This window comes from Littorina saxatilis, linkage group LG3, assembly GCF_037325665.1.
Source record: "Littorina saxatilis isolate snail1 linkage group LG3, US_GU_Lsax_2.0, whole genome shotgun sequence".
NCBI lineage: Eukaryota > Metazoa > Mollusca > Gastropoda > Littorinimorpha > Littorinidae > Littorina > Littorina saxatilis.
In genome coordinates this window covers 76,299,054-76,315,079 of record NC_090247.1, presented here as the reverse complement: position 1 = coordinate 76,315,079, position 16,026 = coordinate 76,299,054, and the positions used below count along the sequence as shown (strand labels likewise).

Genomic DNA, 16,026 nt, shown 5'->3' with positions numbered 1-16,026 from the left:
CATCATAAATGACTTTTATGGATGCAGGAGAAAGTGTTAAAATGTGAAGATTTCAAGTGTGGTTTGTGGTCATCTGCTCAGTTGACCACTTAAAATGTTGTTTCATTTGATGATACGTTTTGTTTGGTGTTCCCGCTTGAATGTGACAGTAAGTTGTACAATGTTACTGTGTGTGTGTGTGTGTGTGTGTGTGTGTGTGTGTGTGTGTGTGTGTGTGTGTGTGTGTGTGCGTGCGTGCGTGAGTGTGTTTGTGTGTGTTGGTGTGTGTGTGTGTTTGGTAACCGGCTTTGTACAGCGGGACCACCTTATTTTGTCATGTATTTTTATTCATTCTGGAGCTTTATTAAATAAACTGCCCATTTCAATCACAACTCTGGTCTGGTCTTATTGTCAGTGTTGCATAAATGATTGTATGTGAGCTTGTGAACATACAAAGAAAAAGAAAGAAACATTCTGTGTCGAAATATCTTGACTAAAAATCAGGCGGAAGACTACACCTGTTGCATTTCCTATTATGCTCAGGCAATTATAACTGAGGGCGGAAGCGACAATGATTCGTTTTCCCCCCAGATAACATTAATTTGTAGAGACGGAAAAGGAACACGCACATTCTGGAACTGATTTGTGTAAATAACTGAGAGGGTGTTTTGTCTGTTTTGTGAAACGGTCCTCACACATTTGCAAAGTTCCACAGTTAGGCAGCTGAATTAAAGCATTACACAATGCATAGTGTAAACTCTAGGCCCTACTTCAAGGTCTTATTACTTCAAGATGCATACACGTGCTGTTGTATCTGTTAGTGCTTGCCGGACACCAGTGCTGATTAAAATGGCTTAGATTGTTACTAATTTGAAACTACAGTATGTCCTTTTACGTGTTGTGACAATTTTGTTGGTACCGATGATTTATAAAAAGACTTTTATCACAGGTTTATTTCGTATCAAACATTTATACTTACTTTCAAGTTCGAGTATAAGTTAACTTCCACGAGGAGAGTCTCTCTGTGTGCGCGCGCGCGCGTGTGTGTTTGTGTGTGTGCGTGCGTGCGCGCTTAAAGATTCTTGATTTTGGAACATAAGCAGTTTATCTGTCAGGGAGGTGTGTGTGTTTTCATGGCTGCGTGTTCTTTTCCCTCTCATTCTTCCTCTCGGCAGTCCGGCTTCAGAGTCATTTTGTTCCTCCAGGCTCAAAGCAGAAAGCAGCAATGTTTTAAAACATTCAAAAACAAGGATTGTATGTGAGTGTGAGTCATAATTTTCTTTTAAGAACCAAATCATAGCACCACAAGGTTCAAATATGTGCACAAAGCAAAAATAGTGCAAAGCAAAAATTAGGAAAGCAGCATATGGCCATGACTGGAGACACTGCTTTTTGTATCGATCATTCTGCAGACGTCACACTCTGGAGAAAATAAAACATGACAGAACTCAGTACTGATGTTCTCTGTAAACCATGATTTACATCTTTTACCTTATTCCATACGACATTGCGAGTTTTGCCGTTGTTTCCCTGATAATAAGTCTCGTACTTAGGCACTGTTTGTTTTTCCTCAGTTAATATTCAGAATTTTGCCACGTTTGTTTTGTTGTTGTTGTTGTGCTTGTTTAATTTAGGTTTGTTGTTTTTGTTTAAAACACTCAAACATACGCACACATCACACGCACACTTTTACTTTTTAAGTTATAATAAGTATTGCATTCAGCCACTGTTTTTTTCTCCTCAGTTGATATTCTGATTTTTGTCAGTTTTTGTGTCATTTGTTTTTGTTGTGCTTGTTTGATTTAGGTTTGGTGTTGTTTGTCGTTGTTGTTTGTTTAACACACACTCAAACACACACACACACACACACACTAACCAGACACACACACCACCACCACCACCACCACCACCACCACCACCACAAGAATAGGTTTACACTCACTTTTTCCTCCACGTTTTAATTTTGGCAATATCATTAACCCAGGATTGCAAAGCAGGGATCATTTGTCAATTTCATAACAACGTACATACAATTTCAGCTGGTTACTGCAATAAAATGTGCATCATCACAGGTTTCTGCTGGAATGACAGTGTCTTATGTGTCAACACAAAATACACACACACAAAATGGGTGTGGTGCTGCATGCCCCATAATAGATCCTAACTTCACCCTCTAAACCTCCCTGCAGATGCATGTTTTGTGCACAAAAATAGCCTTTTAAAATATGCAGTATACAAAATAAAAATGCAGACGACATTTCTACATTTGATGGGGGAGTTGTCCTGTATTAGAATTATTTATCAAATAATTAAAGTTAACCAAAGTATATGTAATAAAACCAAGGAGTCCTCTGTTAAGTAGCTCAACACAATGATCGCAGCCCAGGGTGCTAACACAGTTAGGGTATGTTGTTCAAGACTTGGAAGGTCAAGGTTTTAAAGTATGCTTCAGTAACGGAATCTTATAACAAAGCTAAAACATTTACCACTGAAGCAAAACCATCTCTGAACAATTCAAAATTGTCACACGTACTAGTTTTACATTTTAAGGATCTTGCCAAGTGCATATCTTTTTATTGTGAAAAATATGTATTGCAAACAAAAGAAAACACAATGTCTTGTGATCTGTAAATGTTCTTGATACTTAATACATTACAGGGAACCTTATAAATTGTTCAAGTGAAGTACTGTACAGCCTATTTAGCTTGTTCATTTTCTCCCTTTAAGGTAATTTTGTCTCAACAATCATGTTATCTGCTACAAGTCTATAAACCTTTCTGCCCTTAAAGTAGATTCATGCCCTTCTGTGTGGGCACCTTCTTCTTCTTCCTCTTCAGTGTTCAGTGTTTGCATTTGGATGTGCGCTCTCTGGCCAAGTCTTGTTGCACAGGGGTGGCAAGGAAAGGCAACCCTCTCAGAACGTGTTGCAGAGTCTGTTCTTCCTACCCTAGCCACAGTCCGCTGTAGGTGCAAAACCTATCCTTTTGAGGTGTACCTTCAGACAGCAGTGTCCTGTGCGAAGGCGGAAGATGGCTCTCTGTTCTGTGTGAGTAAAATGGGGATATGGTCTTGAATGAGCTGGTATCTGTCTGTCTTTTTTTTGTTGATATAGACATCAAAGAAGCTCCAGCACCAGCCAAGTGTTGACTGTTTTCTTTATGCGTAACCTAGTCCTGGCAGCAGCTGTTGTCCATCTGTAAACAAGCAAGATCATTATTATAATATATTGATGGTGTATATGTTTTACCAGAAAGACGAGTAAAATACCACTTAATTTTTGTTTTAGTAATGAGGCATACATGCAGTTGAACAATCATATCTTGTGATATCTGCCCTCTGAAAAAAACCTACTATTCAAAATGTACTTTTACATCTTGTTTTTTTAACTTAGGCTTTTGAAGATCCACATTTACCACCCAAAAGGAGCCTGGCGATACTGGCATGCTTTAATTAAGATGACGTGTTACTCAGAAATAGTGCTTTTAGTTATGCGCTATAGAAATCTCCTTAATAAATAAATAAATACTGGTGGTGGTTCACTGCAAAGCATAACCTGATATGATTTCTTCATAGCACCTGACTGGAAATGAAGTTTCATACAATAAAAACTATACTGCGCCAGATTTACAGCAGTTCTGTTGAATTCACACAGTCAGAAAATTTCAAGGCTGTCCTCAACATTCTATGCTCACACACACACGACTTGACTTCACTTAGGAAGGTTATGTGATGCTTAAATCATCTGTCTTGCCACTATTTCATCACAAGTAACCACTGTGTTTATTGCTGGTATGTGCCGGAGTGGAGGGATAGTCTTACCCCATGTACAAAAAAAAATAAATAAAAAAAAGCCTGGCAGGTGATCTGAGATGCCTTTAATAACACAAAGCTGCCTCTGTAAACAATTCTGCTTTTACACATGCTATCCCTTAACTTGGATTCATACCAAAAATCAAGCCTAGCTTCATAGGAAACAGAATGTTACTTCAGCATTTAGAATTATGATCTTATTTCATGTACACGCCTTGGCAAATCTGACTCGATCACTACAGCAAGAAGTCAGTGTGTTGATTGTTCATATGTGACCAAGTTGAGGGATGAGCTTATCCTATGTTAAAGCCTGGCCTGAACTGAGACGGCGAAGAGAAGTAGTGTGCCTTTAATGACACAATGCTTTCTTTGTAAGCAATAGATTCAACATCTCAGATCTGGTCAGGCCTATACAAATGCCATCCCTCAACTTGGTTCATACAAAAATCATGTGCCTGGCTAGAGAGTGGGGATTTGTTGTTCTCTTTTTCGAAATCCAAAATAAGCAAAATCAGGTCTTAAAAAGGAGCAAGTCTTAAATTTAAAATGGGAGTGAATTTACAGATGTTATGAACAAGAAGTCTGCGTAAACAGGGTCATTAATAGGAAGGAGTCTTAGATTGGGGTGTCTTAAAAGGGGCAGGGGTGGGGTGGTGTGTGTGTGTGGGGGGGGGGGGGGGGAGTCCACAGTAATGACCATAAAATAATCAAAATAATACTATTAGTCATCTTATTCTCTACCAAATTTCTAGAGGTCAAGACAATGATACAGATTTTTTACTTGTGTCACTGTTAGTGTCATTCTATGAATAACAGACCAATAGAAAGAGAGAGAAAGAGAGCTCTGTGGTTTTTTTTTTACCTGAAATAAGTGAACTTTGAAGTGCATTCATAATTAAAGCCCAATCATGTGGTTTAACCTACCTAGTCTTGAAAAGCCTGTCCGAGGAAACAGAACAAGCACCCTTCCGCAGACCTTCCTAACTGGAGAGTCTTGGTTGTAACCGCACACTTTCTAAAGTAGTCCATAAGCAGTTCCATGTGCCTATGTTTTCACTGGAACCAGCTCCTTTGTGTACCTGTGATCTGGATGAGCTGCAACACATAAAACTTTCATATGAACACTATGTCATAAGTACACCAGTTAGCATACATCAAACACTGAGGAGCATCACAAGATATGTTCTAAGGAGGTAACAACTATTGTCACAAAGTGTTTATGATACAGCCACAGGCACATGGCACTGAGTGGTCAATTGGTGAGGGGAGTGGGGGGGGGGGGGGCAGAAGTTCTGCTCAGTCTTGTCTACTGATACAACACTTTGTGGTGGTGTAAGGCAGGGAATCACACCCCAACCACTGGCCCACGCCCACCTGGTGTCGAGTGCCTGAGGATACATCAGTCCCAGTCATGGCTGGCCCCCGGTTTGACCAGACAACTGCCATGTATGGGTACATTTACTTTACAGTACAGATTAGTTTTCAATAGCAATGACATCATGGACGCACACCTGCCCAACACTGACACTGACAGCAAAATCAGCGACCAAACGTGATAAAGAGTAACTAATCGTCACAAACATCAAAATGCTTTGCATTAATTTTCTTGAAGAGGTCATTCTTAACCAGATAATCATTTCTAGGCAATTGAAGATTATTATTCCACCTACAGGCTATCACTCCTATGGCTGTTACTTGTAACACATTTCATTTCTTAAAATATGTTTTGTAAAGTACATAGATTTCACTAAAAGGCACATTCCTTCTCATGAAAACAATTTGGCTCACCGTCTCAGATCTGGTAGGGCTTTAAAATGGGATAAGACATGATCTCCAGGGGTCGACACTAACTTATTTGGCCTGGGGCCACACTGGCCCCAGAGATGGAAATTGCTGGGGCGGAAAAAAAAAATCTGGGGCCCACTCTCAGTATTCACGTGCGGCAATGGATTGTCTGTTTTTCTTCATCGTACTGAAGCCAGGGAAATTCTTTCAACCATTTGACATTGAAATTACGACAGCGCTTTTGGCTGCATCGGTCTCCTTTTTTCGTTTCTCTCCACCCTATTCTTCATCTTCATTTCCATGTCTTTTTACACCAGGGATGTGTCGCCACATTTTGCGTTTGGCATTTGAAGGCGATACTTATCTCTCACGCTAAAGAGCGCAATCTGGGAGTTATTTCCCTTACGACATTGTCCTTCGACGATTTGAATGTGTTTTTTCTTGACTGCGGCATTGATCGTAACGCAAATTTCAGTGACGACTTTGACTGGCGATTTTTAGTGATTGGCTCTGCTGGCATTAGAATTTTCGGTTTGTCATTGTTGGAATTTATCCTTGGGCGGAGTGGGCCCCAAGCTTTGGCAATGTTTGGGGCGGAACACAAAACTCTGGGGCGTTCCGCCCCCCGCCCCCGCTAGTGTCGAACCCTGATCTCTTAACTTGTTCACATACCCCCAAAAGTGCGATTGTGTTATGAATAAATGCTGTAAAAGCTACCTGTACTAGTTCATTAAAAAAACAAATCACAAAATGTCACTTCACCACAGCATGCAAACAGTGTGTTTATTTCTGGTATGTGTCTAAAGGCGGAGACAGACGCACAACACAAAACCCTGTTTTCGACAAAAACACCATCTCAAAACGTCGGGGAAACACATGTTTTTAAAGAGGGGATGTCACATGCGAAACACACAGATGAAGCGCGGTGCGTGTTTTCACAGAAATATCGGTCAGTGTCAGCTTGACCCGTCCAGCTATCGCCCTGTGTTTGAGTTTGTAAACAACACGGCTGGCAGTGCCCACTGATACGGTCAGTGTCCACTGATACGGTCAGTGTCCACTGATACGGTCAGTGTCCACTGATACGGTCAGTGTCAGCTTGACCCGTTCAGCTACCGCGCTGTGTTTGGGTTTGTAAACAACACGGCTGGCAGCGCCCACTGATATTATTGCCTCTCTTCAATCGTGACAGGATCCATAGACTCTAGTTAGGATTCATGGGTCCGATACTACCCTGAATCGGTACCACATCTGAGTCTGCCATTTTTTTCTATCTCCGTGGTGCCGGAAACCGAGTCACTTGAGTTGATCGTCCGCGTTCATTGGCTGACTACCAAAACATGTTTTTAGATTTTAGAGCATGCTCTAAAACCCAAAACACAATGCAAAAACACGAAACAGTGTTTTCTGAAACGCGTTTTGGGGGATGTCACATGGGAAACACGCTGTTTTGTGTTTGTTTTGAAAGGAAACACTGTTTTGTGTTGTGCGTCTGACATGGCCTTAACACAGACACACACACACCATACACACATACACCAAAGCAACACAAAAGCCGAAAACATGCCTACCATCTAAATGAGGATATCCAGTTCCAACTGTCTTCTGCCAATATAACACTGCCAGAGACACCATGGTGTAGAAAGTCAGTTTAAAGAGAGACTACCTGGAAGAAAAATATATATACTGTAATAATAATAAAACACCCAGTGCAATAGACATACTTTCTCGTTAAAGGCTTACTTTACTATGTAAAACATTTTGCTTCACAATCACAGTCTCAGATCTTGTCAGGCTTTTACTTGGGATAAGATCATCCCTCTACTTGGACGCATACCAACATAGATCAGCTTGAATGTTTGTGAAAATATCCCATATTTTGAGTTAACTCACCACAGCAAGATGGTATGTGGCCAAGATGAGGGATTCCATGTTAAAGCATAGCCATATAATATCTGAGACAGTGACCCACACTATAGTGACAAGGCAAGTGTGCCTTTAAATTGTAAACTGTTATATATGTGCATTTTGACTTCTTCATAAATTATAACCCTGATGCAGGCAGTCATCAGTAGTGGTTTAGTACCTAGAACGAGAAAAGAATGAACTTGCAAGAAAGAAACTGAGTCAAAATCAAAATACCCTTTTGAATTACAAACTAGATTCCACGGGGCAGACAGGGTTTGAGGTTAGAAAGCTCTGAAATAACTCTGCTATTTGAAATTGACTAATAGTATTAACTTATAACGTCATACATGATACAAACAAATGAACTAAGGCCTTTGAAGATCCATATCCAATCCTGCTACACAAAGGCACAAGCAGAGGTTGAAATTGCCAGGGTCATTTTCCATCCCCATGTAGCCTGGATTTAATTACTGGCATGTTTTTTTTAAAGAGGTGTGTCACTCAGAATGACTGGAGATGGTTCATTCAATGCAGAGCATAATATACCATTGATTTCTTCATGCCATCTGATTTGCCGGTGAATTCACAGGGCGAGAACAATTCAAGACTGGCCTCAACATTTTATGCTGACTGTAAATTGTAATTATATAATATATCCACCCTAGCTAACTGGTACACTAATCACTTGCTCTGGCGGACTTCTTTTTCCAACATCATAAATCTGTTATTTGTACTTTAGCCTTTTGTGGTAAAATATTCTCATTACCAGTTGCACTCACAATCTATTGCTAGTGTATTTTGGAAATGATCAAAAGCCTTACTTGTGTTCTATAACAGCACCATGTCACTGTTGCGGGAAGAATGAGGCAGGGCTTGGTAATAACTGAGACCTGCAAGTAAACAAAACATATTTAGAATCTCATCATGTGTTATTTTGTTATATAATAATATCTATGTCATGAGGTCTTACATTGCAATAACAAACACACGCATAACTTAACTTAGCAAGGTGTTCTATGTGCTAAGAATAAGAGTAATTGTTTAATGAATTAACGCTGAAGAAGCTACTAGTTGCTTAAACAAATTCATAGCAAAATGTCACTTGATCACCACATCAAGCACACTGTATGTTCATTTCTGGTATGTATGCAAGTGGAGGGATGATCTTGTTCCATGTAAAATCCTAGCTCAGCTGATCTCTCTCAACTTGGATTCATACCACACATTAGGAGCCTGGCTGTTTCTGTTCAGTGGGCATTTCTCCATTTGTTTTATTTGAATGCATTTCTTAAAAAGAACACTTCCTCTGCACAGCAAGCAGTCAGGATGTTATATGAAGTCTTATATCGCGCGCGTATCTCCAGACTCGGACTCAAGGCGCAGGGATTTATTTATGCCGTGTAAGATGGAATTTTTTTTACACAATACATCACGCATTCACATCGACCAGCAGATCGCAGCCATTTCGGCGCATATCCTACTTTTTACGGCCTATTATTCCAAGTCACACGGGTATTTTGGGTGGTCATTTTTATCTTTGCCTATACAATTTTGCCAGGAAAGACCCTTTTGTCAATCATGGGATCTTTAACGTGCACACCCCAATGTAGTGTACACGAAGGGACCTCGGTTTTTCTTCTCATCCGAAAGACTAGCACTTGAACCCACCACCTAGGTTAGGAAAGGGGGGAGAAAATTGCTAACGCCCTGACCCAGGGTCGAAATCGCAACCTCTCGCTTCTGAGCGCAAGTGCGTTACCACCCGACCACCCAGTCCTTTTTGTTCCAAATCAAACGTTGTTTTGCTCCAACCAAGACTGCAGATCTTGGCAAACATGTGGCATAAAAACTAGATTTGATGACCTTACCCGTACTCACCCTGAAAAGTGCCGATCTAGATTTTGCTATTTTAACAGAGGGGACAGAGGTTGTACCTCTCCTCATGCAGACACCGCATAACAAATATATATGTGTAACAAATCCAGTTGCAACACTGTAGTTTCATGGCTTAATTTCATTGACTGATTGAGTCAGCAGTAGTGAGTACTACATGTCATTATGATCATACCAGTATTAGTGAGTATTACAATTGGAGCAATCTGCAGAATTGTTACCAATACATCATCATAACAGGAATTCCTCAGTGCATGAGACATTGGTGTGTAGACATTTATATGTAGATCTTTAAAACATTCAATGAGTCATGGGACTAAAAACTGCTAAAGCCTTATGTGGCAACATCACAAACAAAATTAACCAACCCCAAATTATGTCAACCTCATGGCCCTTGTACTTGTAGACTTTCAAGTTGTACTGTTGTACTAGCCAACAGACATAACAAGGAACTTAGCTCAGTAGGTGTTGATTGCTCTGCGTCATTATCAATATCATGATGCTGAGAGTCGAAATGCAGTTCAAACATTTGCAGTTTGAAATTGAATGAAAAAAAAAAAAGTAATTTGTAAATTGTATGGTCATGGTGTAGAAGTTTTGAACTTTAGCGTTGTAAATTCATTGCTCCGAATCAACTGCAATCTAACCCTCCGATTTATGTCCTAAGTCATTTACATACCTTTGGAATTTTAAGGAATGGGTATAACGTCCTTTCATCAAATGATCTAGTCTACTTTGGGATTTTGCCCAGTCGCCGTCACCGTCTCCCAGTCCTTGACCTACTTGGAGTCCTTGCTGGGTTGAATCGGCTGAGGAGCGAACCCATGACGACTCGCAACGCGAGGAACCAGAAGAGGAATCTAGGTTTATTTTGCGTGTTTTGGGCCTGCCGACCCTACTTGTACTGTAGTCGATCCACAACCGGCACAAAGGTTCTTTTCGCTGGGCGAAACCGCCCCACTCGTGACTTCATCCGATGTCCGCCATGTTTCAAGTGACAAAAAAGTAGAAACGATCTAACAAATAACTTTCATTTCAAGCACAGTCAAAAAAAAAATTAAAAAAGTACAAAAGAAGGGGTGGAGAAAATGGCATTATCTAGACAGATTCAACTCGGATAAACTAAGAGGGACTTATAACTACTGAAGATTGAGAGCACAGCGGACGTCCTGTAAATTCCCGATCCATTTTTTCCCCTTCCCATTTCGGTATACTGTTCTCTGCTTGTAACGCTACGCAACAGGATAAGAGATATCCTGAGGGTATAAGTGATACTCCCACATACGTTGCACAAGCATAATTTGACGTTACCTTATATACGGTCCAACCGGTGTGCAATGGGTGGAGAGCGAGAGAGAGAGAGAGAGAGAGAGAGAGAGAGAGAGAGAGAGAGAGAGAGAGAGAGAGAGAGAGAGAGAGAGAGTCCAATGAAGTAGTGCATCTGTTTTCTTGTTCTGCTGGTGCTTCAAATACAGTTTGCTTTGATTACGTAAATTTAGTTTTACTGTTTGTGTACTCCTGTTGTACTCATACGAGTACTCCCGTTATGGTTATACAAGTAAATCATTGACTTGACTGGACTGGACTTGAGTAATCTACATACTTATGGTTGGAATTAAATTACTACTTTTGCCTTTGGTTACTTGCCTGCTTGGTTACTATCTTGCTTGCTTGTTTGGTTAATTCATTAAGTGATAAGCTAAACATTAATGTGCCTCTCCATTACTTTGAGTCTGTTCCTTTTCCCGTTTTTCTTGTTCGTATCGTGAAAAAAACCCGCTATCGTACCTGGGATTAAAGACGGATAGGATGTATGCAGTTCTCTTATTATCTTTTTTATGTGCGGCGTGTCTCTGCAATTTTAAGAAAATTAGCTCGCTAACATCTTCTTTGCCACTGCTCACAGCGAGCTAGAAGTTTGCGTGGGACTTGTACACAGTGCTGGTATTCAATGCTTTTGAGAAAATTTCCTATTGTCCATTTCAGAAAATAACGGCCCCCTTTTGATCGTGGAAGTACACAGCATAGCTTCCGCTAATGGATTTGCTGTCAAAAGACAAACCAACCACCAAAACAAACAACAAAAACAAGTCGTTTGAAGCGATGTCAAAACATCGAGTCAGTCTCTCGACCTGAAACTATAATCTCTCGCTCGACCTGAAACCTGTACACGTAGCAAAGCCGCCGAATTGTACTGTAACTCAAGAATACAGAGGAAAGAGAATAAATCATGGTTGTCAGTGTTTACTGAACGATGGGCATGGAAGTGATCAGAATTTCAAGGAATTGTTTTTTTGCTTTCACAGACCTGGTCCGTCTAAAAGACTTGTGTTAAATGTAACCATGCGTGAGTCACTAAGATCAAGGTAGGAATTGTGTACAGAGAATGTGACTCATTCTCCCTCTCCCTCTCTCTCTCTCTCTCTCTCTCTCTCTCTCTCTCTCTCTCTCTCCCTCCCTCTCTCTCTCTCTCTCTCTCTCTCTCTCTCTCTCTCTCTCTCTCTCTCTCTCTCTCTCTCTCTCTCTCTCTCTCTCTCATAGTCATATTCGTTACGTTTTAAATCTCAAGGTTGTTGTTGTGTAATCCTTTGTGTCTGCATTTGCTAACATCTCAGTAAGGTGTGAAATCTCTTTCAAATTTTAGTCAAAGTTATCCAGTTCAAAAAGCGTCTGCTGCTGTCTTGCATTGTTTTTCTTGCTATCGTTTTTACATTTAGTCAAGTTTTGACTAAATGTTTTAACGTAGAGGGGGGAATCGAGACGAGGGTTGTGGTGTATGTGTGTGTGTGTGTGTGTGTGTGTGTGTGTGTGTATGTGTGTGTGTGTGTGTGTGTCTGTCTGTCTGTCTGTCTGTCTGTCTGTCTGTCTGTCTGTGTGTGTAGAGCGATTCAGACCAAACTACTGGACCGATCTTTATGACATTTGACATGAGAGTTTCTGGGAATGATATCCCCGGACGTTTTTTTCTTTTTTTCGATAAATACCTTTGATGACGTCATATCCGGCTTTTTGTAAAAGTTGAGGCGGCACTGTTACACCCTCATTTTTCAATCAAATTGATTGAAAATTTGGCCAAGCAATCTTCGATGAAGGCCGGACTTTGGTATTGCATTTCAGCTTGGTGGCTTAAAAATTAATTAATGACTTTGGTCATTAAAAATCTGAAAATTGTAAAAAAAAAAATAAAAAATTATAAAACGATCCACATTTACGTTCATCTTATTCTTCATCATTCCCTGATTCCAAAAACATATACATATGTTATATTTGGATTAAAAACAAGCTCTGAAAATTAAAAATATAAAAATTATGATCAATTGTTTTTCTTTAAATCAATTTAAAAAGACTTTCATCTTATCCCTTGTCGGTTCCTGATTCCAAAAACATATAGATATGATATGTTTGGATAAAAAACACGCTCACAAAGTTAAAACGAAAAGAGGTACAGTAAAGCGTGCTATGAAGCACAGCGCAACCGCTACCACGCCAAACAGGCTCGTCACTTTCACTGCCTTTTGCACTAGCGGCGGACTACGTTCAGTTTCATTTTGTGAGTTCCACAGCTTGACTAAATGTAGTTATTTCGCCTTACGCGACTTGTTTTCTGCTCATTTGCTGTTGTATTCAACCCCCCGTCGGAAAGATTCCAGGTGCAATTTCTAGGACACATTTCTGCATGTAAAGATTTGGCATACTTTGCCCCTTTCTCAGCGATCTGCCTGCTTTGCTCAATGTTTCGCAAAATTTTGTTTTAGGGAAATATGTACCTTCAGTGTTTTTGAAGAGACCTTCAAAAGATGGCGGCCATAAATGATGACTGACTTCCTGCGTGGTAGCACTTGGCTATGACTACACGAACAGAGAGAGAACAACGCACATACACCACGACCCTCGTTTCGATTCCCCCTCGATGTTAAAATATTTAGTCAAAACTTGACTAAATATAATAAAAGAGAGAGAAATAGGTCTGAAGAAATAAATCATGCAGAACATGATTCTGCTTTTTCGAAAATGTCAAATCCTTGTACTTTTAAGAAACAATGGCCAATGCGTACGCCATGTATTGTCTATGTTGATGTGCAGGACGAAAAGCCCAGACAAAACCCGTAGTACGATACCCAGTTATCTGTGTTGTCAATCTGTTACCTTGCAGTGCATTGCAAACACGACTCAATTATCAAACAGAGAGAAATTGCATTATCCCAGGAAACGGCATCGGCAGCAAAAAGAGAAAGCTCTGTGTGGAACTGCCACAGGAAATGTATCGATAAACACGTCTGTGCCGTCGAGAACTGGCATTATTCCAGCGAATTATTATCTGGAAATTAAAGGGGGAGAGGGCGGAGTTGCAGATGGAGGGGGGTTTGGAGTAGGAACAGGGGTGTACACACACAGAAACACACACACACACAAACACACGCGCGCGGACACACATTTTCCTTCGTTCTTGCCCTCTCTATCTCCCCCACTCCCCCCCCCCCCCCCCACACCCCCACGTCTCGCAAACACCCGCTTTTTTCAAAGAGTTTGCTCGGAGTCGGGTGGGAGTCTGACTACAAACTCCACAAGTAATTCTAAGCAATTTTCTGTTGATTCCTTGGCTCATTTTCCTGTCGCTAGAAACTGGTCGCCCGGTGACGGCAGCGTCAACATTGATTGGACACTGACGCCAAACGGCTGCCCTTTGCCATGCGCAAGTCTGTTTTGCATCGCGCTAGTTTTCAACAGAAAATGAGAAAAGGTGTTAGGAAACGCTGTCGTTGCTGAGCTTTGGTTAGGTTTTGTGTGTTGCATGTAGTTGACTTATTTGTACTTTGTGGGAAAGTACCGATATTATATTTTGTAAACACAATATTTATGTTTGAACGAGAATGCAGGTGAACTTTCTAGTCCTGTCAAAACAAGTTGCTTACCACGTTGTTTTGAGTCGTGGGTTCGTGGCGTTCGCTCGGCGCTTTTGATGTACGTCACAGAGAACGTCACTGTTCTAGTCCATAGACGGCTCGTATAATGTAGTTGTATCATGTTCGGTCTGGAATATTCTCGAGATTGAGTATTTACTATATAGGCCAGCGGGATTTGTATGTTAATAAGCTTCTACTTTGAGTTCTGCTACGATGTGCAGTTGTATGTATGGAATGCTAAATAAATCCTCGAACTCAATTTGACGAGTTGTTTTCTGCTGCTGCGAAGACGGGCGACGTAGAATAAAAGAACACAACTATACGACATTTGAGAACGTGTGGCAATCTCGAGTGTCGTGTAACAAAGGGGAAGAAAGATAAAAGACACAGCAGATGATCTGACACACTCTGCGTGCAATGCTCTGACACACTCTGCGTGCAATGCTCTGACACACTCTGCGTGCAATGCTCTGGGTTGCGTTCCATCAATACACCAGTTAACAGTTTCGGCACTTACATGGTACAAAGAAGGAAAACTCACGTGATACCCAAAGCGATTCTGGTTGGACGAGAAATTTCGACGAGCAACCGCTGCATCGTCTGCTCAACGTGATGGAAGCAATTGAACGGGACGGTGTGTTTTCCTCTACGTTATAACAAAAAACTCACGTTACATCCAAATTAGCGATGGCGTCAACATGCTGTGTTATTGGTTGCAGTAATGGGAGTAACCGACTTAAAAAATGGTGGTCGGAAGATTGCAAAATTCATTACGTGCCTCGACGGTCGTTAGTGTGTGGTTGCAAACCACCATTCAGGTGGGCATTTGTTATCGCCTGTGTGTTGTGTTTTGACAAACTTTTAGTGCGACTGATGTGAGCCGAATTTATTGGGGAAAGTTCAATGAATGCAAAAAGGTATGCCAAATAGTAGTGTGTCATGTTTCCTTTGCGTTGGGTTGTGGTGAAGTACACAGCGGTTATCTGTTTGCGAGTTGCCTGGAACACGGTTTTTTAATAACATCTCTCGATCTTCACATATTTTGTCATGTAAATAGGAACAGAACAAGTTCGTCAAACATATTTCTTATTTAATCTGCATTGAATGAATTTACAACGTCCTTCTTGTTAATTGTTTATTCATAAAGACTACTTGTACTGAAGAAAATGTTTCCCCCTTTCAACGGGTGGAGTAGTGCGCCGGAGTAGTGTCCCTTGCGTAGAAACGTGGGCGAATAACACGATCTGCGCATGCGGTGAAATCAACAGGAAAAGGAAAAAGACATAAACATGCCGAAAAACGATATGCGCATCACCCGGAAAAGGAAATGGGTCGAATCTGCTCGCGATAAAAGAAGTGCGCATGTGCGAGATCTAAAATGGCCGCGGAACTGTTAACTGGTGTATAGGAAAGAGAATGAACTCACTGTATGTTCTTGTCAGCAGGAACACGATTCTTTGGAACACACTTTCGACGCTGACGTCATTCCCTTCCTACGTCATTACTTGCTTGTGTCTTCCTTGCAAGCGGCTGAACATTTTAAGATAAGTGTTGTGCACTTAAAAGACTACTGGGTTGATGTATTCGTGAACGTAATGTTTTGTTTTGTCGGCAATAATTAAACGTTCCAACTAAATGCTGTTCTTGGTTATTGCATTCAGTCAAGTTCCTTAGACCTTATGAGCTGAACCGTTTACACGCGACAGGGGCGGATCAGTTGCTTTGTAAGGGGGGGGGGGGGGGGGGG

General features: G+C 40.9%; 1 long non-coding RNA gene across 2 annotated transcripts; it reads right to left on the bottom strand.

Annotated features, from left to right (window-relative positions):
* Window positions 1-1,917: 1,917 nt before the first annotated feature.
* LOC138963289 (uncharacterized) lies at window positions 1,918-10,315 on the bottom strand. Of its 2 annotated transcripts, none has more exons than XR_011454769.1 (5): window positions 10,159-10,315; window positions 8,304-8,372; window positions 7,146-7,240; window positions 4,714-4,884; window positions 1,918-3,173 (listed from the first exon to the last, which is right to left on the bottom strand). It is a non-coding gene; the product is annotated as an uncharacterized lncRNA (long non-coding RNA). The 2 variants fall into 2 exon arrangements; XR_011454770.1 differs by lacking the exon at window positions 10,159-10,315 and adding an exon at window positions 10,055-10,097.
* Window positions 10,316-16,026: the final 5,711 nt, after the last annotated feature.